Genomic DNA, 25,484 nt, shown 5'->3' on the forward strand with positions numbered 1-25,484 from the left:
AATAAGCGTACTTTCTATGTCAATATCTAAATCACTGATGAAGACATTGAACAGAACCGCTCCTAACACTGACCCCTGCGGAACCCCACTTGTTATACTTTTCCAGCAGGATTGAGAACCATTAAGAACTACTCTCTGGGTACGGTTGTCCGGCCAGTTATGCACCCACCTTACACTAGCCTCATCTAAATTGTATTTGCCTAGTTTTTTGATAAGAATATCATGCGAGACCGTATCAAATGCTTTAGTAAAGTCTAGGTAGACCACATCTACTGCTTCTCCCCTATCCACAAGACTCGTTATCCTGTCAAAGGAAGCTATCAGATTAGTTTGACATGATTTGTTCTTTACAAATCCATGCTGGCTATTCCCTAGCACCTTACCACCTTCCAAGTACTTGCAGATGATTTCTTCAATTATCTGCTCCATTATCTTTCCTGGCACAGAAGTTAAGCTGACTGGCCTGTAGTTCCCTGGGTTTCTTATTCCCCTTTTTATAGATGAGCACTATATTTGCCCTTTTCCAGTCTTCTCGAATCTCTCCTGTCTCCCATGATTTTCCAAAGATGATCGCTAATGGCTCAGATACCTCCTCTATCAGCTCCTTCAGTATTCTAGGGTGCATTTCATCAGGCCCTGGTGACCTGCAGACATCTAATTTTCCTAACTGATTTTTAACTTGTTCTTTTTTTTTATTTCAACTTCTAACCCTACCCCTTTCCCACTAGCATTCACTATGTTGGGCATTCCTTCATCAGACTTCTCAGTGACGACCGAAACAAAGAAGTCATTAAGCATCTCTGCCGTTTCCAAGTTCCTTGTTACTGTTTCTCCCTCCTTACTGAGCAATGGCCCTACCTGGTCCCTGGTCTTCCTCTTGTTTCCAATACATTTATAAAAAGCTGCCTTGTTTCCTTTTATGCCTGTAGCTAGTTTGAGCTCATTTTGTGCCTTAGCCCTTCTAATCTGCTCCTGCATTCTTGTGTTTGCCTATATTCATCCTTTTAATTTGTCCTTGTTTCCATTTTTTTGTACGATTCCTTTTTTATTTTGAGATCATGCAAAATCTCCTGGTTAAGCCAAGGCAGTCTTTTGCCATATTTTCTATCTTTCCTACGCAGCAGGATAGCTTGCTTTTGGGCCCTTAATAATGTCCCTTTGAAAAGGTGCCAGCTCTCCTCAGCTGTTTTTCCCCTCAGTTTTGCTTCCCATGAGACCTTACCTACTAGCTCTCCAAGTTTACCAAAATCTGCCCTCCTGAAATCCATTCTCTCTATTTTGCTCTTTTCCCTTCTACCCTTCCTTAGAATTGTGAACTCTATGATTTCATGATCACTTTCACCCAAGCTGCCTTCCACTTGCAAATCCTCAACCAATTCCTCCCTATTTGTTAAAATCAAATCTAGAACAGCTTCCCCCCGGTAGCTTTTTCAACCTTTTGGAATAAAAAATTGTCTCCAATGCAGTCCAAGAACGTATTGGATAGTCTCTGCCCCACTGTATTAGTTTCCCAACATATATCTGGATAGTTGAAGTCCCCCCCGTCACCACCAAATCCAGGGCCCTGCATGACTTTGTTAGTTGTTTAAAAAAAAGCCACATTCACCTCTTCCACCTGGCTAGGTGGCCTGTAGTAGACGCCTATCAGGACATAACCCTTGTTTTTTACCCCTCTTAGTCTAACCCAGAGACTCTCAACACGTCCATCTCCACCTCAGTCCAAGTGTGTACATTTTTAATATATAAGGCAACACCTCCCCCCTTTTTTCCCTGTCTATCCTTTCGAAGCAGGCTGTACCCTTCAATACCAACATTCCAATCATGTGTATTATCCCACCAAGTTTCTGTGATGCCAATGATGTCACAGTTGTATTTATTTACTAGCACTTCCAGTTCTTCCTGCTTATTACCCAGACTTCTTGCATTTGTATACAGGCATCTAAGATATTGATTTGATCTTGCCTCCCTGTTTTGCCCTGAACCTCTTTTTACTCTGACATTGTTGCCCATGCTGCCTCCCATTTCTGACCCATCTCCCAGGTTTCCATGTTCTCCACTTACCTGTGGGTTCTGCTCCCCTGCCCCCATCAAACCTAGTTCAAAGCCCTCCTCACTAGGTTAGCCAGTCTGTGTCCAAATACGGTCTTTCCCCTCCTCGAAAGGTGAATGCCATCTCTGCCTAGCACACCATCTCTCAAGACCTCAGGTGTATCCAACACATCAGACTTGACAGTTTTACAGAGGAAAGAGCCTTAAACCTCTGCCCAGGGCCCTCCCTGACCTTCCCAGCTGCTCTCTGTCCACAAACAGACCAGCATCCGTGGAAATGGCAAAAGTCACCAGCGCTCAGCCAGGGGACAGTCCCCTTGGGATCTGAACATAACGCGATCCTAGTCCTGCATGGATGGTGGGGTTAGCAGCCTTTGAACATCCTCCCCTCCCACCACAAGTCTAGCCAGAGGAGACCAGGATCCCACAAATGGGGCCAGAGCAGAGGTAGGTTAAAGGCAGGGCTGAGTCACCAGTTACAGAACAGCTTCAAGGTGCAGCCCCCTGATTAGCGCATTCCAGTGATCCAGATGCCAGGGGCCAAGCAGCAGAGCGCTGCGGCAAGGGCATGACTGGAGGCATAAAAGAGCAAACCTGCTAGCCAGGTACAGCTGAATCAATGCCTTGGTGGGCACCCAGACACTGATCAGTACCCAGGGTCAGCATTCAGCTTCCTGAAGAGGATGGAAAGAGTGATTTCAGTAGCGAGGGATGGCAGAACAAGGAGTAATGGTTACAAAGGAAGAGGTGTAGGGTGGATATTAGGAACAAACTACTTCACCCGGGGATGGTGAAGCACTGGAATGCGTTGCCTAGAGAGGTGGTGGAATCTCCATTCCTGGAGGTTTTAAGTCCCGGCTTGACACAGCCCAGGCTGGGATGATTTAGTTGGGGCTGATCGTGCTTTGGACACGAGCTGCACTAGACGACCTCCTGAGGTCCCTTCCAGCTCTAGCATTCTGTGATTCTGTAAGGGTCAGATTCCTCCAGTCAATAGGTCTGGAACAACCTTTGCCAGACCAAGTTCAGACAGGTGTGGCCCAGTGTTATAGCAGCATAGAAGCCCCAAACTTCTCCTTCGCTCTGAAGCTATCTGGGTTTCTTCTCCCTCCCTCTCCTTGCTGATTAGCCTTATTCGTCCAAAGTGAATCCTAGGCAGCTAGCAGCCACTATGTTCCCCCATCTTACAAGGGACCTGATCCAGATTCCACCATCTCCCTCTACTGACCTCAGTGGCAGTCAGATCAGACCTTCTGCCAACCAATGTCTCCTTGGAGGTCACCCACCTCCAGTTGTGGGAGGCCAGGCCATGGCTCTGAGACGCTCTGTTACTCTGTTATGGGACAAGGGCAGAAATACCTTGAGCTGAGCTGTATCCCAATGTCTTCTGCAACCAGCAAGGCCCATCAATCCTCTCGTGCTTTTTGTGCTCCTAGGAGACTCAGGCTCCCAAACACACTGCATCCCAGGAAATCAAATCATCCCACTGAAATCAAGTGGGGCATTTTAGACTTACACCAGTGTCCCAGACAGTACAGTCTAACTGAACCAAGGTTAGAGCTCCCAAATTTTTAGGCCATTCCCCAGTACAACTCAGATTCCCTATTCTGCAGAGGACAGATGACTAGCCTACCATTCAAGTGCTCTGTATCTCAGGGGAACATGCACAATGCTGGAAGCAAGGAGACCCTGCACCTGAGCAGTCTGGCTGCTAATGTCTTTATGCATGTCCTAGCTCTTGTGATCCTGCAGAGCCCCATGGCTTGCAGTGGTTCCCAACCTGGGGTCTGCAGACCCTGGGAGGTAGTATTGGAGGGGGGGGTCTGTGAAAAATAAAAGATAAATAAAAATGATCATAGCAAAATGACTTGGCTTTGATGGGGGTCCACACTAGCGAAAAGGTTAGGAACCACCTGATTCAGCAGTACCCTTCACTCATTTGAGAAGCAAGCTGACTCAGAGGTTACACCAGGTCATTTCTGGCAAAGTGCAAAATGAAACCCAGGAACAGCCTCATTGCCTTCCAGACTGACTGCTCCAGATCTATGTGCCTAGCTACCCTGTCTCTGGCCACAAGAGCCAGGAAGAGATACCCACTTCTCTATCATATGCATTTTATTTCTGTCTAGAAACTAATGGTGTAACCCCCTGGCAAAGGGAATGTCACACCCTGTCCAGTGGCAAGTCCACAAAAAATAGGAGTTTCCCTTCTACCTCATGGGGTAAAGGCCTGGGGATCTGAAAGTCTTGTGTTCAAAGCCTATGGGTGATGGCCAAGCAATAACTTCTGGTTTCCCAGTTTCCTCTTTCAGAATAACATCGATAACTGCACCAAGACAGTGAGAATACACCAACTTCTATAGCAAATAACATCCATGATCTGGCATTTTGGTGGCACATGCAACAAATCCCAAGGTGTCCCCATTCTGTGCACGTCATATGTTTATCCATCTAGCTAAGGTTTATCCATCTGTCTGACGCTACCCCACAACATCTGAGCACCTGCCAATTGGTACTGTCTTTACCCTCCCAACTGCCTAATGGGAACTGAGACACAAGAAGCCAGTGACTTGCCCAAGATGAGACAGGAAGTCTGTGGCAGAGCAGACTTGCACCCAGAGAGTTCTAGCCACTGGACAATCCTTCGTCCTGGAGGAATAAGCCACAGCTTTCCACACTGGCAGGTTTGAAGGCTGAGAGGACACTATTGCCTAGAGTGTCAAACTGATGCAGTGGTGAAACACATCTGAGGACAGGAGGGTCTCCTAGCAACCCCATGCACAGGTCATGCTCTGACCCCACCCTTGGAGCACAAGGGCAGAGTGCATTTCAAATATGGGCAAAGTAATGCCCTAGCAACCAGGGTAGCAAAGCGGACAGAGGGCTGCGGAAAAGGGAGTATTAAGAGGGAGTGAGACAAAGGGGGATCCACTATGGGTAGGAAGACCCATAATACCTCTGCCAGCACTGCTCCTGTCTCCTCCCCCTGTGCCTGTAGTCAGACAGACCAGGGATGCCTCCACCCAGACTCTGGTGTGGTTTTGCAGGGACTGTGACTTGCAATTCCAACGTACTGAAATCCAGGCTGGGGGGGTGACCGTCCCTTGTGGAACGTGTCTTCCAATGGAATCTCTCAGGAAGCAGATAGGAGAGCTACAGGAGGAGGTGGCTTCACTAAGGAGTATCCTGGGATACTCCTGGACAGCATCCATGTAGAGACAGCTGAGGTTAAGGTAGCTGTCCCACCACAGAAGACTGATACACTAATCAGTGGAGGAGGTGGCAGCTCAGGGGGACACTGGCAGCTGGTCACTTGTGGCAGCAGGCAACACTTCACTCCTGCTCTCAACTCTCCCATCATGGTACTGGGAAACCATTATGCTGTTCTGGATACCGGAGATACAGCAGATAAGGAATCACCCCCTACAGAAGAAGCGGAGAAGCCTTGTACCCCCAAGGCTGGGAGGTCTGCGGCCACCACTATGAGGAAGAAACATAGGGTAGTGGTGGTTGGAAACTCTTCCGAGGGGGGTGTAGGCACCCATCTGTCGCCCTGACATGTCATCCCGGGAGGTATGCTGCCTGCCAGGAGCCCGTATCCGAGATGTTACGGAGGTGCTGTCGAGGATTATCTGGCCTACTGACAACTGCCCCATGCTACTCATCCATGTCAGCACAAATGATACTGCAAGATGTAACCTTGAGCAGATCGAGCGTGACTACAGGGCTCTGGGAGTACGGGTGAGGGAGCTGGGAATGCAGGTGGTGGTCTCCTCACTCCTTCCTGCCAAAAGTAGGGGCCCAGGCAGAGATAGGTGCATGCTTGGCTGCAAGGATGGTGTCACCAGAAGCCTTTTGGCTTCCTCGATCACAGGATGCTGTTCCATGAAGGACTGCTAAGCAGAGATGAAATTCACCTTTTCAGGAATGGGAAGAATGAGTTTGGATCGAGACTGGCTGACCTAGTGAGGAGGGCTTTAAACTAGGTTCGATGGGGACAGGTGTCCAAAACCTGGAGACCTGGGAGTTGGGTCAGAAAGGGGAGGGATCAGGAGTCAGAGAAAAAAGGGGGACTAGGCAGAACTAGGAGGCAAAAGCAAATCAGTATCTTAGGCTGTCATAGTTTTGTTTATTTATTAGGATTTCAAGTTCTCCCTGTTTATTATCCATGCTTTTTGCATTTGTGTATCGGCATCTCAGGGCTTGTCTACACTAGCTCCCTACTTTGAAGGGAGCATGGTAAGTAGGGTGTCGGGAGATTATTAATGAAGTGCTGTGCTGCATATGCAGTGCTTCATTAAGCTTATTCTCCCCTGTGGCAACTTGAAGTGTTAAACTTCGAAGTGCCGGCTCAGGTGTAGCCGCAGCTCACCCGCCGGTACTTTGAAGTCCCTTTACTCCTCAAAATTTTACCCAGGCACATTTAAAAACGTGCACACCTGGACTGAGGTAGAGATGGATGCAGGAGACAAAGATGTTGCGAGTCTCTGGGTTAGGTTAAACGGGATAAACAAAAAAAAAAAGGGCCATGTCCTATTAGGGGTCTACTACAGACCACCTAGCCAGGTAGAACAGGTGGATGAGGCTTTTTCTAAACAACTAACTAAATCATCCAAAACACAGGATTTGGTGGTGATAGGGGACTTCAACTATCCCAACATATGTTGGGAAACTAACACAGCAAGGCACAGACTATCCAGAAAGTTTTTGGACTGCATGGATGACAATTTTTTTTTTTTTTATTTCAGAAGGTGGAAAAAAGCTACTGGGGGGAAGCAGTTCCAGATTTGATTTTAACTATTAGGGAGGAACTTGAGAATTTGAAAGTGGAAGGTAGCTTGAGAGAAAGTGACCACGAAATCATAGAGTTTGTGATTCTAAGAAATAGTGAAAGGGAGGACAGCAACATAAAGACAGTGGATTTCAGCAAACAAATTTTGGTAAACTCAGAGATCTGGTAGGTAAGGTCCCATGGGAAGCAAGAGTAAGAGGAAAAAAACAACTGAAGAGCGTTGGCAGTTTTTCAAAGGGACATTAAGGGCCCAAAGCAACCTATCCCACTGCAAAGGAAAGATAGAAAGTATGGTAAAAGACCGTCTTGGCTTAGCCAGGAGATCTTGCAGGATCTCAAAATCAAAAAGGAATTGTATAAAAAGTAGAAAATCAGGAGAAATTACAAAAGATGAATACAAGCAAACAATACATTTATGCAGGGGCAAGATTAGAAAAGCCAAGGCACAAAATGAGCTTAAACTAGCTAGAGACATAAAGGGTAACAAGAAATCATGCCATAAATATATTAGTAGCAACAGGAAGACCAAGGACAGGGTAGGCCCACTACTCAATGAGGAGGGAGAAACAATATCAGGAAACTTGGAATGGCTGAGGTGCTTAATGACTTCTTTGTTTTGGTCTTCACCAAAAAGGCTAATGCAGAAATGCCTAACAAAGCATGCTAGTGGGAAGTGGGTAGGGTTAGAGGATAAAACTAAAACAGAACAAGTGAAAAACTACTCAGCCTGTGTCTAGACTAGCCCCCGACTTCAAAGTGGGCATGGTAATCAGGGTGTTGGGAGATTACTAATGAAGTTCTGCGGTGCATATGCAGCACTTCATTTGGCTAAATCTCCCCCATGGCAACTTGGAAGTGTCAAACTTCAAAGTGCCAGCTTGCGCATAGCTGCTGGTCAGCCACGGGTACTTCGAAGTGCCTGCGCTACTTCAAAGTCCCTTTCTTCCTCCTATGCAGTGGTATAGCTTGAGGAGTAAAGGGACTTTGAAGTATCACGGGCAAGCTGGCACTTTGAAGTTTGACACTTCAAAGTTGCCGCAGGGGAGATTTAGCCTAATGAAGTGCTGCATATGCACCGCAGCACTTCATTAGTAATCTCCCAACACCCTAATTACCATGCCCCCTTCGAAGCTGGGGGCTAGTCTAGACACAGCCTTAGAAAAATTAGATATCTGCAAGTCACCAGGGCCTGATGAAATGCATCCTAGAATACTTAAGGAGTTGATAGAGGAGGCTTCTGTGCCTTCAGCTATCGTCTTTCTAAAGTCCTGGAAGTCAGGACAGATTCCAGATGACTAGAAAAGAGCAAACATAATGTCCATCTATAAAAAGTTAAAAAAAGAACAACCTAGGAAACTACACACCAGGCAATTTAACTTCTGTGCCAGGAAAGATAATGGAGCAAACAATTAAGGAATTCATCTGCAAACATCTGGAAGAAGATAAGGTGACAGATAATAGCCAGCATGGATTTGTAAAGAACAATCATGCCAGACCAATCTGATAGCTTTTTATGACAGGATAACAAGTCTTGTGGTTAAGGGAAAATTGGTGGATGTGGTATACCGAGACTTTGGTAAGGCATTTGACACAGTCTCATAAGATCTTCTTATCAATAAATTAAGGATATTCAACTTAGATGGGATCACTATAAGGTGGGTGCATAACTGGCTGGATAACCATTCTCAGAGAGTAGTTATTAATGGTTCGCAGTCATGCTGGAAGGGCAGAACAAGTGGGGTTCCACAGGGATCTGTTTTGGGACTCGTTCTATTCAATATCTTCATCAACTATTTAGATATTAGCACAGAGAGTATGCTTATTAAGTTTGCAGATGATACCAAGCTGGAGGGGTTGCCACTGCTTTGGAGGACAGGGTCATAATTCAAAATGATCTGGACAAACTGGAGAAATGATTGGAGGTAAACAGGATGAAGTTTAATAAGGACAAATGCAAAGTACTCCACTTGGGAAGGAACAATCAGCTCAATACATGCAAAATGGGAAGAAGTGACTGTCTAGGAAGGAGTACTGAGGAGGGGGATTTAGGGGTCATATTGGGCCACAAGCTAAATATGAGTCAGTGTGATAGTGTTGTAAAAAAAGCTAACACGATTCTGGGATGCATTAACAGGAGTATAGTCAGCAAGACACCAGAGGTCATTCTTCCACTCTACTCTGCACTGATTAGGCCTCAATTGGAGTATTGTGTCCAGTTGCACCACATTTCAAGAGAGATATGGGGAAACTGGAGAAGGTCCAGAGAAGAGCAACAAGAATGATTAAAGGTCTAGAGAACGTGACCTATGGAGAAAGGCTGAAAGAAGTTGCCTTGTTTAGTTTTGAGAAAAAAAAAGATTTAAAGGGGACATGATAGTGGTTTTCAACTACCTTAAAGACAGTTACAAGGAGGAGGGAGAAAAAAAAAAATCATTCTCCTTGGCCTCTGAGGATAGGACAAGGAGTAATGGGCTTAAACTGCAGCAAAGCAGGTTTACATTGGACATCAGGAAAAACTTCTTAATTGTCAGGGTGGTTAAACACTGGAATAATCATAGAATCATAGAACACTAGGACCAGAAGGGGCCTCGAGAGGCCATCGAGTCCAGTCCCCTGCCCCGACGGCAGGACCGACCACTATCTACACCATCCCTGATAGACATCTATCTAATCTGTTCTTAAATATCTCCAGCGAGGGAGATTCCACAACCTCCCTTGGCAACTTATTCCAGTACTTGACCACCCTGACAGTTAGGAACTTTTTCCTAATGTCCAACCTAAACTTCCCTTGCTGCAGTTTAAGTCCATTGCCTCTTGTTCTCTCCTCAGAGGCCAAGAAGAACAAGTTTTCTCCCTCCTCCTTATGACACCCTTTAAGATATCTGAAAACCGCTATCATGTCCCCCCTCAATCTTCTTTTTTCCAAGCTAAACAAGCCCAATTCTTTCAGCCCCTCTTCATATGTCATGTTCTCCAGACCTTTTATCATTCTGGTTGCTCTTCTCTGGACCTTCTCTAATTTCTCCACATCTTTCTTGAATTGGGGTGCCCAGAACTGGACACAATATTCCAGCTGAGGTCTAACCAGCGCAGAGTAGAGCGGTAGAATGATTTCTCGTGTCTTGTTCACAACACACCTGCTAATGCACCCCAGAATCATGTTTGCTTTTTTTGCAACAGCATCACACTGTTGACTCATATTTAATTTGTGATCTACTAGAACCCCTAGATCCCTTTCTGCTGTACTCCTTCCTAGACAGTCTTTTCCCATTCTGTATGTGTGAAACAGATTATTCCTTCCTAAGTGCAGCACCTTACATTTATCTTTATTAAACTTCATCCTGTTTACTTCAGACCATTTCTCCAATTTATCTAGATCATTCTGAATTATGACCCTATGCTCCAAGGTAGTTGAACCCCTCCCAGCTTGGTATCATCTGCAAACTTAATAAGCGTACTTTCTATGCCAATATCCAAATCATTAATGAAGATATTGAACAGAACTGGTCCCAAAACAGACCCCTGCGGAACCCCACTTGTTATGCTTTTCCAGCAGGATTGAGCACCATTAACAACTACTCTCTGGGTGCGATTTGCCAGCCAGTTATGCACCCACCTTATTGCAGCGCGATTTAAGTTGGACTTGCCTAGTTTGTCGATAAGAATATTATGCGAGACCGTATCAAATGCTTTACTAAAGTCTAGGTATACCACATCCACCGCTTCTCCCTTATCTACGAGTCTCGTTATCGTGTCAAAAAAGGCTATCAGGTTGGTTTGACATGATTTGTTTTTTTACAAAACCATGCTGGCTGTTCCCTATCACTTTACTACCTTCCAAGTGCTTGCAGATGACTTCCTTAACTACCTGCTCCATTATCTTTCCTGGCACAGAAGTTAAGCTGACAGGCCTGTAATTTCCTGGGTTGTTCTTATTCCCCTTTTTGTGTAGATGGGCACTATATTTGCCCTCTTCCAGTCTTCTGGAATCTCTCCTGTCTCCCATGACTTTCCAAAAATGAGAGCTAACGGCTCAGCTACCTCTTCTATCAGCTCCTTGAGGATTCTAGGATGCATTTCATCAGGCCCTGGTGACTTGCAGACATCTAATTTTTCCAAATGGTTTTTAACTTGTTCTTTTTTTATTTCAAAAACTAACTCTACCCCTTTTCCACCAGCATTCTCTATGTCAGGCATTCCTTCAGACTTCTCTGTGAAGAGCGAAACAAAGAAGTCATTAAGCATCTCTGCCATTTCCAAGTTCCCCATTACTGTTTCTCCCTCCTCACTGAGCAATGGCCCCACCCTGTCCTTGGTCTTCCTCTTGTTTCTAATATATTTGTAAAAGGCCTTCTTGTTACCCTTTATGCCTGTAGCTAGTTGGAGCTCATTTTGTGCCTTAGCCCTTCTAACTTTACTCCTGCATTATTTGCCTGTTAATTACCTAGGGATGCTGTGGAAACTCCATCACTGGAGATTTTTAAGAGCAGTTTAGATAGACACCTATTGGAGATGGTCTAGACAGTGCTTGGTCCTGCCAAGAGGGCAAGGAACTGGACTCAATAACCTCTCAAGGTCCCTTCTAGCTCTAGTGTTCTATGAGTCTATCATTCAAGGTGAAACTGTCCTCCCCTGCACAGCTTCAGTTGCTTGCTGTGGGTTTAAGCGGAGCATACAAGGACCACAGGACTGGGGCTGGCCCCATGCATGGGGTGAACCCCTCACTATTTGCACATACTGCACAGGAAAGGAGGGAAGGGGAGGGAGACACACAAGTGGCGGCAGCAGAGACACCAGACCAATGCCAAGAGAACTGCTCTGACAGAGCCCCTCAGACAAAGGCTCCTGCTGGTAGGAGTACAGCTTAAGGGTGACCACTGACTCATCATATGTTCACAAAGGGGCAGGACTGGCTCAATCTCTCCGCTTACTTAAGCCTGTTGACTAGTAACAGAAAGGTAGCTGTTTTAGTCTGTATTCTAACAAAACAAACCAGCAGAGGTATCTGATCTGGGCTGCCGTTCAGAGTAAATCCAGGCCTTTCAGAGAGCTTTTCAGCCTGTGCTCAAGGGCAGCTGCATCTTTGTGCAGCCAGGAGCCTGTAGAAAACATCTCAAAGAGGAAACTCCTCTGAGCAAGTAATTCTGTGTCCTGTAGACATTTGGCCTGAGCACAGCAGACCAGGATTGCTGAGGAACTTCACTGACACCAGCATGACAGGGCCCTGTTAGAGACAGCACATTCAGGCTGACTTGTAGCAGGCAGCTCCTTCTCCCCTCTGTCCATCTCATGGCCCCAGTCCTGTCTCTCAGGAAGGATATCCTTCCAGTGAACTTACTCCTCCATAAGTGCTGCACACTTTCAAAAAGCAACTTCTTAAAATAACCCCAGCAGGTCACCTCCCCATCCCTCAGGCCAAATCCACCAACCTGAGCGACAAAACCAATTGTGCAGCTTCTTGCTCCTGCTAGTTCTGCAGAGCCAGCCCGGCCCTGGAGGAACAAGCAGGGCTCTGGTTTCTGCGTGAGGTATTCACCCTGCCTCAGGGCATCTTTCAGTCCCAATCTAATAACAAATCTGGCAGCGAGGGGCATGTTTATTATGTTCTACTCAGTGACACATGCAAACCAACACAGCCCAACAAAGCAATTGCACCAGGGAACTCTAATGGCTGCAGAATCTGTCTTATTTGGGATAACATGAAGGCTAGGAGGGCCCAGCTTGACTCTCAGAGGCCAGGTGACACAGAGCTGACAGAGCCAGCACTTAAGCCTTCCATCCCAACAGCCCGTGGTGCAGAAGGAATCTTGCAGGCTAGAAGGAGTGGCTGCAGCACATCACAATCCAGCTATGTGCAGTTTGGTGGATGATTCTTCAGGGACTGCTACTGGCTAAAACATATTAGAGCAGCCCCCCAAGTTCCTCTACCTTATGCTGGGACCAGCAGAGAAACAGTGAGCAGTAATCGTCTCCCAAGAGGTCTTCTGCATCTCGAAGCACACGGCAATCCTAGGCGTCTTACTGGTTATCTTTATCTGGTGTTCATGTCTCCTGCGCTCCAGCAGTACTTTTAGTGCACTCCTCAGCATGGCACGAGTGCTTCTTTTAGTAACATGACCACATACAGACCTTTAGATAAAGACCTGCTTTCAATCTCGTTAGCATAATTTTCAAAAGCACTTAAGGTCTTAGGGGCACAAATGATGTCAAATGACATTTAGAAATATGGTTTCCTTAGGTGATTTTGAAACTTTCTCCCTTTCTCCAGGCCAAGAGCATCAGAATCTCCTGAGGAGGGCTTTAAACTAGGGTTGTACGTGGATGGGGGACATAAGCCCTGAGGTAAATGGGGAAGGAAGAAGGAACAACAAAAGGAGAACCTCTGATTCAAAAGGAGAGATTAGGCCAATCATCTAACTATCTAAGGTGTTTGTAACAAATGCAAGAAACCTGGAAAACAAAGAGGAAGAGGAAGACGCCCTGGCACAGCCAAAGAAGTATGAGGTGATTGGAATAATGGAGACTTGGTGGGATGACTCACATAACTGGAGCACTGTCGTGGAAGGGTAAAAACTGATCAGGAAGGACAGGCAGGGGAGAAAAGGAGGAGGAGTTGCGCTGTATATGAGAGAGCAGTATGAGTGCTCAGAGCTCCAGTACATGGAAGGAGAAAAGCCAGTTGAGAGTCTCTGGGCTAAGCTTAGAAGAGGAAGCAACAGAGGTGATGCTGTGGTTGGTGTCTGCTATAGACCATCAGATCAGGTAGATGAGGTAGACAAGGATTTTTTCAGACAACTAACAGAAGCTTCCAAATCAGACCTTGGTTCTCATGAGAGACACGGTTTGTAGGAAAACCAATACAGCAGCACAGAGACAATCCAGGAAGTTTTTGGAGAATGTTGAGGATCACTTTGTGGTACAAGTGCTGATGGAACCAACCAGCGGCTGTGCACAACTTGACCTGCTGCTCTCAAATGGGGAAGAACTAGTAGCAGAAAAGAAGTGGGTGAGATGGTAAATTTCAGGATTCTGACAAAAGGAAGAAAGGTGAGCAGTAAAATACAGACCCTTGATTTCAGAAAAGCAGACTGACTCCCTGAGAGAGCTGATGGGCAAGATCCTCAGGGAAGCTAATATGAAGGGAAAAGGAGTTCAGGAGAACTGGCAGTATTTTCAAGAAGTCTTATTGAAGGCACAGGAACAAACCAACAAAGCAAATATGGCAGGCAACCACCTTGGCTTACAAGACAAATCCTTGGTGAGCTTAAACTCAAAAAGGATGTGTGTAAGAAGTGGAAACTTGGACAGATGACTGAGGAATATAAATATATGGCTGGAGAATGCCAGCGGGTAATCAGGAAAGCAAAAGCACAATTGGAATTGCATCTGGCAAGGAATGTGAAGGGTAACAAGAAAGGTTTCTACAGGCACGTTAACAATAAGATGGTCATGAGGGAGCGGGGCTGAGGTAGGTAACCTGGTGACAGATGATATGGGAAAGGCTGAAGTATTCCATCCTTTTTTTGTCTCGGACTTTACAGACAAGGTCAGCTCCCAGACTATAGCACTAGGCAAGGCAGCAGTATGGGAAGGAGGTAGGCAACCCTTGGTGGGGAAAGAACAGGTTAAGGGCTATTTAGAAGAGCTAGACACACAAATCCATGGGTCTGGATTTAATGCATCCAAGGGTACTGAGGGAATTGGCAGATGTCATTGCCAAGCTTTTGGCCATTATCTTTGAAAACTTACGGAGATTGAGAAAAGTCCAGGTAATGGGAAAAAGGCAAATGTAGTGAAAAGAAAGAAGGACAATCCAGTGAACTACAGATCTGTCAGCCTTACCCCAGTCCTCAGAAAAATCATGGAGGGGATCCTCAGGGAATCCATTCTGAAGCACTTGGAAGAGAGAAAAGTGATCAAAAGTAGTCAACATGGATTCACCAAGGGCAAGTCATGCCTGACCAATCTGATCAGCTTCTCTGATGAGGTAACTGGCTCTGTAGACATGAGGAAGTTAATGGACGTGATATACGTTAACTTTAGCAAACCTCCTGATATGGTCTCCCACAACATTCTTGCCCATAAGTTAAGGAAGTATGAATCAGATGCGTGGACTGTAAGATGGATAGAAAGCTGGCCAGATGGTCAGGGCCAACAGTGAGTGATCAATGGCTTTATATCTGGCTAGCAGTCAGTTTCAAGGTGGCTGCCCCAAGGATCGGTTCTAGGGCCAGTAGTGTTCAATGACCTGGATGAGGAGAGGGATTGCACCCTCAGCAAATTTGTGGATAACACTAAGCTAGCAGGAGAGGTAGATATGTTGGAGGGTAGAGATAGAGTCAAGCATGACCTAAATAAATTGGATGATTGGGCCAAAAGAAATCTGATGAGGTTCAAGAGGACAAGTGCAGAATGGGGAAGGAAGACTCCCAAGCACTGTTACAGGCTGGTTGCTGACTGACTAAGTAGCAGTACAGCAGAAAAGGACACGGGGATTGTGGTTAACCAAGAAGGCTAATGGCATATTGGGGTGCATTAAGAGGAGCATTTCCAGCAGATCTAGAGAAGTTATTATTCCCCTCTATTTGGCATTGATGAGGCCTCACCTGAAGTACTGCATCCAATTCTGGGTCCTCCACTATAGAAATGATGTGGATGCATTGGAGCGTGTCCAGCTGAGGACAATGAAAATGTTTAGGGGGCTGCAGCACATGACCTATGAAGAGAGGCTGAGGGACTTGGGCTTATTTAGTTTGCAGACGACAAGAGTGAGAGGCAATTTGATAGCAGCCTCAAACTTCCTGAAGCGGGGCTCTAAAGCGGATGGAGGGAGACTGTTCTCAGTAGTGATGGATGGCAGAAGAAGGAGCAATGGTCTAAAGTTACAGAGGGAGAAAAGTAGGTTGGGTATTAGGAAAAACTACTTCACCAGGAAGGCGAATGTGTTACTTAGAGAGGTGACGGAATTTCCATCCCTAGAGGTTTTTAAGTCCTGGCTAGAAAAAATCCTGGCTGGGATGATTTAGTTGGGGTTGATCCTGCTTCCAGCAGGGGACTGGACTACATGACCTCTAAGTTCCTTTCCAGCCCTAGGATTCTATTATGCTAGCATTCTGAGAAACCACTAAATTCCCTGTATCTAGATCTTAACACACTTTCCTCCAGTGGACTCCAGGACAGGCTAAACCCGTTAGGGGGTTTTGCACACACAGAATAAATTAAACTAGAGGAAAAGGAACAGTGACAGATGTGGCCATCTCCTGCATCACATTTAATTGCTCAGCTTCCTGAGAGAAGGGAAACAGAGAAGCAGCTCCCATCCGCTGGGAAACCTGGCTCTACTCTGTGTGGGTTGTAAGCCAAGAAAAACCTTCTGTGCTCCATAACAGACTTCCTGAAGAGCTTCAACCTTTAAACAATCCAGCAGCGAGACAATCCAGGACTCGGCCACTATGCCTTTGAAAAGATCCCAGCTGCCTTAACCTCCACCCTGCCCTCCACCCAGAACCTGCATCCATGTCATCTGCCAGCCTTGAGAGTGAGTTTCTCCAGTCCCAGCATGCAGGAGCTTGCAGGCATGGGCTGGGAGCCTTAGTATGACTGATGCTATACTGCAGATGAAGCTGAATCTTAGCAGAATTTGTTCTTCCTGGAGCGAGGATCCAAACGAGCAAGATACCATTGATTCTGCTTCCTCACTCTGCTGTGAGCGGCTATCTCCCTGCCCCCGTTGCATGGCAACATTCTCAAAGGAGATTCCGGCCTGTGTCTGTGCAGAGTTGCAAGGCCAGGTGGATTCCTGGTCCCTTCAGTTTGCTTCCCAGGTAGAAGAAATCGGGTGTTAGACAGGCAGAATTGCATTAGCCTCAAGGTGCCACAGACAAGGTGACGGCAGCCTTGATGTATATATTTCAGCTTGTTAAAACTGTCACGTGTCAGTCAGCCCTGAGGAGAAATTAAATTGACTAGAAAAATATGGCCCATGTCACAGATCCTTGGCATTGGGGCTATGGCCCCAGCTTTAGAACTCTCTCTAGGAGGAACCCATCAGTGTGCCACACACCAAAAAATCTCACCCTTCCTCCAGAGTGACCTACACCACCTCCTCCTTAGACTGGACGTCTGGATCTCCAGCACACCTGCTTCACACCCTGAGCTCCATTCAGCAATTCCTAACACAACCACACTGCAGGCATTACTGCACCTCACCAAGCATCTGCAGTGACATACACGGAGTGCTGTCAAAATAGTCGATTTTATTCATTAACTGGCAGGCTGCATGGGAAGTCTTTAACTTAGCCGAAAACTGGTGGTCAAAGCAGAGCGGTCAGCACAGAGCCCAGCCAAACTGGACTGAACCCCTGTGTTTAAGATGTCTGCCTCAGGTGAGAGCTCTGACTCCTTCGCACAGCTAGCTCTTGGGTTCCCACCTCACACCTTCCAGTCCTTCATACTCAAGCTTCCTTGAAGAGAGGTGGGAAGAGCCTGCTCCCTCCCCACTGGTAGCTAGCTGTCCGTGGCCTCATGACTGGCTTTGTTATTACATTCACAGATTTTCAGCTGATATGGGGTTGGCCTCAGCCATGACCCAGGCAATATTCCTATCAGGTCTCTTACCCACCCACTGGGTAAAAGTACAGCACAGAGAGGGAACTGAGGCACACACAGTCTTCATGTGATAGAAATGTGATGGCAAATTCACATTTCCTTACAACCAGGATCACTCTTTGGACTGTTTTGAAAAATCAGGACTATATTTGCCTTCTCCATCATCTGGTAGATCCATGGTTCTCAATTACTTTTCACGTGTCAGTGGTACAGCAGATCATCCCTGCACATTCCCCTACTGTTCCGGAATGCACATGTTCTGGACCACATGCTGATATGAATAAGTTACCATCCTCTGGATGTTCCTCTCCTTTCTCTTCATCAATCTTTCTTTCCCTAGGTCTTCAATTCTCACCTCGTTGACCAAACCTCTTCTCTATACTTCTCTTGAAGAAGACAGGTTTTTAAAGAGCAGATCAGCATCTCAGCCCTTTTCATAGCTGATGAAGCAAGACGGGACCATTGTAACTGTCTGGTCTGACCTCCAGTAGAACACGGGCCAGAGAGTAACCCTAGACTTGCCCTCTTTTTGAACGGATGGGAATTCTAGACTTAGTCTGCAGCCTGCCAGGGGTCCATCAGCCACAGGTCGAAAACTACTGCATATCTTTTAGGTCCCACACATTCCATCCTCACGCTTACTGGTTACTATTCTTGGATAGGTCACTAAGGGCTTGTCTATCACACAAGAGTGGCAAAGGTTTAACCCTTTCTTAAATTGCTTTGGCTAGCGTGGGTAAATTATTTGAATGATGCTAAACCCATTTAGCTGAGGGATTAGCTGGTTTAAGTGTGTTTGCATTAAGAGTTTTCATCAGTTTATTAAATCCAGTCAAAATAGTTAGACTGCTCTTAGTGGCTGCTATCTGTGCGAGGAAGCTGCGTGTGCTCTTTTCACCAGAGAATGTCCAAGCAATTTACAAACAAATCCCAATGGCAAAACTGAGAGGCAGGAAGCAATGAAGTCATTGGCCCAAGGTCATTCAACAGGTCAGTGGATGGCAAAGCTCCCAATAGAATCTCAGCTCTCGAGTCACAATCCAGTGCTCTGCCCAGTAGGCAACCTCCCTCTAGCTGGGTTGAGTTCAGTGGGATGATCTGCAATAGCCACATCACACTGTAGAGACAGCAGCTTTAAGCCAGGGCCACCTTGCCTTAGTTTGCTCCTGTCTTTGATTGTTCCTTACTGTGTTGTCCAATCTGAAGTAAGAGTGTACAGAGCTGAAACCAAAGGGCACAGATGTCACTGAGCAGGTTCCCACCTGCCATCCATTTCAGCAGGTGGGCATGGTACTTGGGGCAGAGCGCCATCCTCTCTAGTCATGGATCTAATCAAGTCTGTCTGCAAAGAGCAACTCCTACCAAGAGGAGGACACAGAGTCACACCAGAAACACATGGCGTCAGCTGCCACAGTCCAGCACAGCCAATCAAACGGAACCAGGATAGCTATCCACATGGCAGCAACTTTGGCAAGGCTCTCCACCATGCAGCTTCCTTTTCTCAGGAGAGGCCAGCATGCCTGGCCCAGCATCCCCTCTTCCTATCATCAGCTCCATTACCATAGCAGCCAGTGTCCCGTGGCATGAGACAAACCCTGCCCCAGTGAGCAACCAGCCAAGACTATACAGAAGAATGAGCAGCAATGCTAGTGAGTGCACCACAGTCATATCAAAAGCCAATGGCAGAGCCAGGATTAAAGCTCACCTCTCCTAAGTGCTGGCCCAGTAACTCTCTCTGTGTAACACAACTGATTTCAGCCAGGTGACTTCCCAGTCAGACCACCAGTTTTACTAGGTAATCAGTGTCCCTGCTTACAGGCCTCACTGGGTCACCCATTCACACAGATGTCGCTGTGCACTCCACAGTGCCTCTTGCCAGCGCAACAGCCTAGGAGGAGATGTCACAGAAACATGATTCAATCGGCACAGGGCAAGGGATACAAAGGGTTCACCTATTTTACAGCATTCCTTCACACCCATGAGGAGTTCCAGACCAAGCTCCCGAGGGCTCAGCACCCAGCTGTTCAGGCAACTACCTGAGCCACAAATTTGAAAATCTGGCCCTCCCTCTTACAGTGCACAGACCCAGTGGACCTTTCCACTGCCCCTTCTGCATCTGAGCAAACATTCCTGCTTTAGAAGAGTTTCCTGGCCTTAACTCTCAGCACATCTCTCTGGAAGTCACTGCTAACGGTGGATCGGTCTGTTTTCCAGTTTCCTGGTGCTCAGGGGTTTCTCACACACTGCAGTGTTAAGTCACCTCCGCTTTCCATGGCCCCACTCGAGAGGAAGCTGTGCTGTTATTTTTAGATGCAGGGCTGGAAACGGAGCCCCACAGTTTCCCTGGACATCAGCATGCTCTTTGCTTGCATCTTCTCAGATGTTAAGATGAGGAAGGACAGGGTTCATCATCTGCCCAAGTAGGCACCAGCTTTGCAGCTGCACTGTCCTTCTCTGGCCACTGAGCTTGCCCTAACTTTCAAGTCCATCCCCCTGTGGCTTACAGGGGCCGGAGGTTTCTGCAGCAGCTGCCTCGGCCAATTCGTTCAACTATAAAAGTTAAAAAACTCTGTGACCATCTGTGCGAAGCTCAGAAAGCAGGGCTGGCTCCACACAGCGTCACCACAAAATCCTCCCAAGCCAGGCAGTTAACAATGTCAGGCAGCCCAGTTGCCATAAACTTTTCCACTGTGCGTCACAGTCCCAGACCCCTTACAATGGAAAGAAACGGCCAGGGAGCCAGAACTGCAGAACGCGTAAGTAGAACAGGAGCTTGGCCATAAGTGGGACAAGCGCACTGGTAAGCAGCAGGTGTGTGGAGGAATCAGGGGGCTTCTGGGGCCTGATTCCACATCAATCAAATTACACTGGCACAAACAGCTGTAGATAGACCAGGCCCCTTAGTCTTTATTTCTCCAAACGTTCCCTATGGTGTTTCCAATGGCCACAAGCTAGGTCCCAGCTCCTTTGCAGAACACTACATCTGTGTTAGGCAGCAGGCTCCCATGTTTATATGGCAAGGCATCTGGATCCCTACCCAGAAGAGCTGGGCAGGAACAGAGAACTCTTCTCCACAGCACATTGCAGGTCTGCAGTCAGAGGTTCTGCAGCCATATGGAAGCCCAGGGGATCAGCCCTTCTCAAGGGACAGAGATCAATGCAGAGCCCTGCTCTGCAGGTCCTTTGTCCAGGTGCAAACCATCTCAGATGAAGCAGGGGAACATCTCAGGGGAAGAACTGGGCAGAGAGGTGGGAGTCAGCGGAGGAGAGCATTTCTGTGAATTTACCAGGCAATGAATGGCTTTGCTGAAAACACTAGAAGATAAAGAGAATCCAGTGGCTATTTGCACAGCTGCAGAATCAAGCTCATGTGGAAGGCACAGACCTCAAGGAGACTCTCTCCTCTACTCCAGCTCCCCCAGCCCCTGCTTCACCTGATCTCAAGCCCTCTGCCTTTACAGTCTTACCATCAAGGACCCCAAACCACCCTGAATGTCACCTAATTGCTTATTATCACACATGAAGCCCAGCACCAAATCCATCCTGAAACACAGTCATGTTGCTGTCCGAGAAGGGGCTGGCTTCCAGCATTACTGTCCAAGTGGGGGTTGCAAGGGAATGAGATGTATCAGTCCCATGCAGGGGATGGCAGTAAAAAGCCTCAACTCCTGGAGTAGAACAAAGACTTAAGCAGAAAATATTCAGTAGAAACCATGACCCTAGCTGCCTCCTACCCTACTGGTTTGTATTCGTTTCTTGCCAAGTCCAGATCTTGGCTGCACAAAGCCACTATTGTCCTTGTTTTACTAAGATAAAGGTAGATGCCAGGCTGAAGGAAGCTGTGCTTGGAGTCTCCATTTAAGGCCCTGATGGAGAAGATTTACTGTCATCAGCTGAGTGCCAAAGCCCTGAAATACTGGCACGGTTGGACCCAGTGCACCATCAATCTTGAAGAAAGGGATAGCGGTGCTGCCAACTCTTGCAATTCTAGCATGAGCGTGGAACCAGGTGAATAGGAGCACATCTCAGCTTTTACCTATGAGACACATTTCTAGCCCAGTGGAGAAACGCTGGGCACGTGGCCCTGGGCAGGGCAATCAAAAAAGCTCAGAAAGCTGGAAAAAAACTTTAAAAAACAATCTTTTCATTGGATGGCCTGATTCCAGGTTCTTGAATATCTGGGCTCAGTCATACTGAGGCTGGTTCCATTCAACTCTGCTGAGCATTATCCACTTGGACTGTAAACACTCTGAGGCAGGTGCTCTCCCTCAGTGTGTGTACAGAGCTTAGCACAACAAGGCCCTGGATTTCAGCTGGAACCTCAAGGCTCGAGCATAATGCAAATAATGTATAAGAGCGAAAGTGCCCTTGACTGGGCTGCTGGATCTTTGGCTGTAAGCAAAGCTGCACCCAGGCAGACTAAGGAGTTGAAAGAAGGAGTTTCTTTTCTCCATCATGTGAGCCACAGGACAATCTCCACTAGCACCCAGATCTCACTGTGCATTTAAACACGTAGACAGGACACACCAACGGAGAGCAGTGCTAGTGCTTGTTTATATCCTCTTGGTATGGTGACAATCAGCTGTGCATGGCCAAGTCCCTGCAGGGGTCAGTGGCATGTAAATGTCCCCTCCTTCCCCCTCCCCCGCACCAGTTTTGCTCTTGCTACAATTATGGATAACTCTGATCCCATCACACCATTCAGGATTCCAGCAAAAACCAACATAGTTGCATTAAAGAAACAATCATTCAGCTAAACAATGGAACATAAGTACATACAGAAGGTTCATGAGCCAGCACAAAGGGTTTGAAGGGGGGACTCAGTCCAGCTGCGAAGTTAAACTGAAATCACTTTCAGCAGAGAGTCCTATCGAGCCAAGGCTCAGTGGCAGAATCCTTAGAAGGCAGGAAGGCTGAAAGCACACAGGATGACCAGGAAGACTCTGCCGGGGCAGGAGCTCAGCACAGACTCATTCAGAATGTCCAATGGGATAGGAGCTAGATCCCAACTTGGCACAGGGCTGGATAAGTGAGATGCGGAAAACCATAGGCACAGTGAAGGCACCAACTCCATGGTTCAGTGATGGGTTTAAAACCGAACAATACTAAGTCTTGCTCAACAGGATCAGCGGGAATCTTTGGTCCAACGACGTCCTACTCCAATGGGACAGGACTCATGCTGGGGCTCTGTTTGTGGGATAGATTGAGAGGCTCCCTGGCAGGTGGTGGGAAGAGGTCTCATGTTTCAGCATATTGTGAGGGTTTGAACATTGGATGGACACTTACCTCTCAACTTTGTAGCTTTCCAGACTGGCAGGGTCTGGCTGGGCTGTGTGTGGTTTGGGATGGGGTAGTCTGAAGTGTTGTCACTTGGGGATGTGAGGCTATGTAGGATTTTCAGTTTAGTTCCCTTTAAAGCTCTTTTTGAACGAGGTTGGTATGCTGTCTGCTCCCCTTGGCTGCAGCAGTCTGCTCCTGGGACTCCAGGAATCCTTCTCCAGTCCTCACCCACAACTATTTAAGATATGAGGAAAATTTATACATTCAAATCAGTGGCACTACTATGGGCATCCACACGGCCCCACAGTATGCCAACATTTTTATGGATAACCTGGAACAACGCTCCCTCAGCTCTTGTCCCCTAGTGCCCCTCCTCTACCTGTGCTACATCGATTACATCATCATCTGGACCCATGGGAAAGAGGTTATTGAAGAGTTCCACCGTGATTTCAACAGTTTCCACCCCACCATCAACCTTAGCCTGGACCAGTCCACACAAGAGATCCGCTTCCTGGACACTACTCTCCAAATAAGTGATGGTCACCTAAATACCGCCTATACTGAAAACCCACAGACTACTATTCTTATCTACAAGCCTCCAGCTTCCATCCAGGACACACCACATGACCCATTGTATATAGCCAAGCACTAAGGTACAACTGCATTTGCTCCAATCCCTCAAAGACAAACACCTGCAAGACCTTTACCAAGCTTTCCTGAAACTGTAATACCCACCTAGGCAAGTGAAGAAAAAGATTGACAGAGCCAGGCATGTACCCACAAGCCACCTGTTACAAGACAGGCCCAACAAGGGAAACAACAGAACATCACTGGCCATCACATACAGCCCCCAGCTAAAACCTCTTCAGTGCATCATCAGTGATCTACAACCCATCCTGGACAATGAGCCTTCACTCTCACGGACCTTGGCAGGAAGGCCAGTCCTCTACCGACAGCCCGCCAACCTGAAACAAATTCTCACTAGCAACTATAGACCACAGCACAGTAACTCTAAACCTGGAACCAATCCCTGCAATAAACCTCGGTGCCAACTCTGCTCACATATCTACACCTGTGATGTCATCACAGGACCAACCCACATCAATCACACCATCAGGGGCTCTTTCACCTCTTCCACTAACATAATATATGTCATCATGTGCCAGCAATAGCCCACTGCAATATACATTGGCCAAACTGTAAAAGAATAAATGGACACAAATCACATATCAGAAATGGTAACTTACAAAACTCGTAGGAGACCACTTCAATCTCCCTGGATACTCAGTAACAGATTTAAAAGTAGTCATCCGGCAATAAAAAAACTTCAGAAACAGACTAAAGAGAAACTGCAGAGCTGCAATTCATTTTCAAATTTGACACCATCAGCCAAGCATTGAAAAGAGACTGGGAATGGCTGGCCAATTACAAAAACAGTTTCTCCTCTCTTGATGTATACACCTCCACATTAGCTCCTGACAATTGGCCACATCCTCCCTCACTGAAACAACCTGGTTTCTCCTCACTTGACGTTCACAACTCCACATTAGCTGCTGATAATGGGCCATACCCTCCATGACTGAACTGACCTTGTCAGCTCTGGCCCTCCTCTTGACTAGGACTCCCTCCTTTTCACAAACCTATAAATTTAGACCCTCCTCTGGAACCCACACTCATGCATCTGATGAAGTGGGTCTTTGCCTGCAAAAGTTTATCCTCCAAAATATTTGTTAGTCTGTGGGGTGCCACAGGACTTCTTGTTGTTTTTTTAAGATACAGAGTAACTCAGCTTCTCCTCTGATACTTCTCCAGTCTGAAGCTGGAGAAACCAAAGAGGTGGCTCCAACTGATCTTCATTCTGCCAAGTTATCAGGGTCATCAAGAGTGTGAGGGTGGGGACAGTGCCCAGAACAGCCCCAGTCTGATTTATCTTTGCAAAGCACATTTCCCCCTGAGCTGGGTTACAGAAATAAATCCTGAGGCTGTTCCAGCACTAAGCAGGCTGGCTGCTTCCTCTCCAGAGAGCAGGCAGGACTCCTCAATGAGAGCTGCCAAAGCAAGGCTGGGATCGCCAGGTCCCTGCCAGCAAGAAGCTCACAGCAGGGTAGATGGGCTAGCTACCTAACTCACTTGGGCCTACTTTTCTGAAGGGCTGCTCACTTGTAATGCTGGCTGCCGTACAGGGTAGCTGTGAGTCACTCTGCCATGCGAGGCAGTCAGTGTCTAAGTTTCATCTCATGTGGCCTCTCCAACACTGAAGGACTACAATCAAAGTAGCCTGTTCTGTACAATCCTCTGCAAATCTCTGTGGATGAATGATCTTTTTAATCCTCTCAGAAAACCACCTCCACACAAGGCTATCATTTTCTTCATAGTTTTCTTCTGCCACCAACTTTCCCTTCAATTGACTGTAAACATTAATCCCCATATTGGACCTTTTACAGTGTGCCCTGAAATCAAATGGCTTCCCAGAAGCCCTCTGACTGGCATCTGCAGAGCTTGACAATCAGGCAACCCCAAAAACAAGGGCCATTTTTGAATTGCTGGGCCCACGTGTGTAAGGGTAATTTACATTTGCAATCAGCTGGAGGCTTGAAAGTGAACTCCCCGGACGTGGAGGCTGGTTTGACACCCATGATGTCATCTGGAAAGATCTCATGTTTCACTCGCACAAGAATTCATTGTACTCTGCTGGAGAGCAATGACCACACTGGGCAGTACCATTCTGCCCCTCATGCACGGCACAGGGCAGAGA

General features: G+C 47.0%; 1 protein-coding gene across 3 annotated transcripts in view; it reads right to left on the reverse strand.

Annotated features, from left to right (window-relative positions):
• Positions 1–25,484, reverse strand: part of KANK3 (KN motif and ankyrin repeat domains 3) — a 69,730-nt gene that overhangs the window by 36,966 nt on the left and 7,280 nt on the right. Inside the window, exon 2 of one of the 3 annotated variants that reach the window (XM_074977954.1) lies at positions 22,736–22,963. The exons of the other annotated variants lie outside the window; for them this stretch is intronic. The gene's annotated coding sequence lies outside the window, so the exon portion shown is untranslated. The remainder of the gene's footprint in view (positions 1–22,735; positions 22,964–25,484) is intronic. 3 annotated transcript variants of the gene reach the window in all.

This window comes from Carettochelys insculpta, chromosome 27 (assembly GCF_033958435.1).
Source record: "Carettochelys insculpta isolate YL-2023 chromosome 27, ASM3395843v1, whole genome shotgun sequence".
NCBI classification, from domain to species: domain Eukaryota; kingdom Metazoa; phylum Chordata; order Testudines; family Carettochelyidae; genus Carettochelys; species Carettochelys insculpta.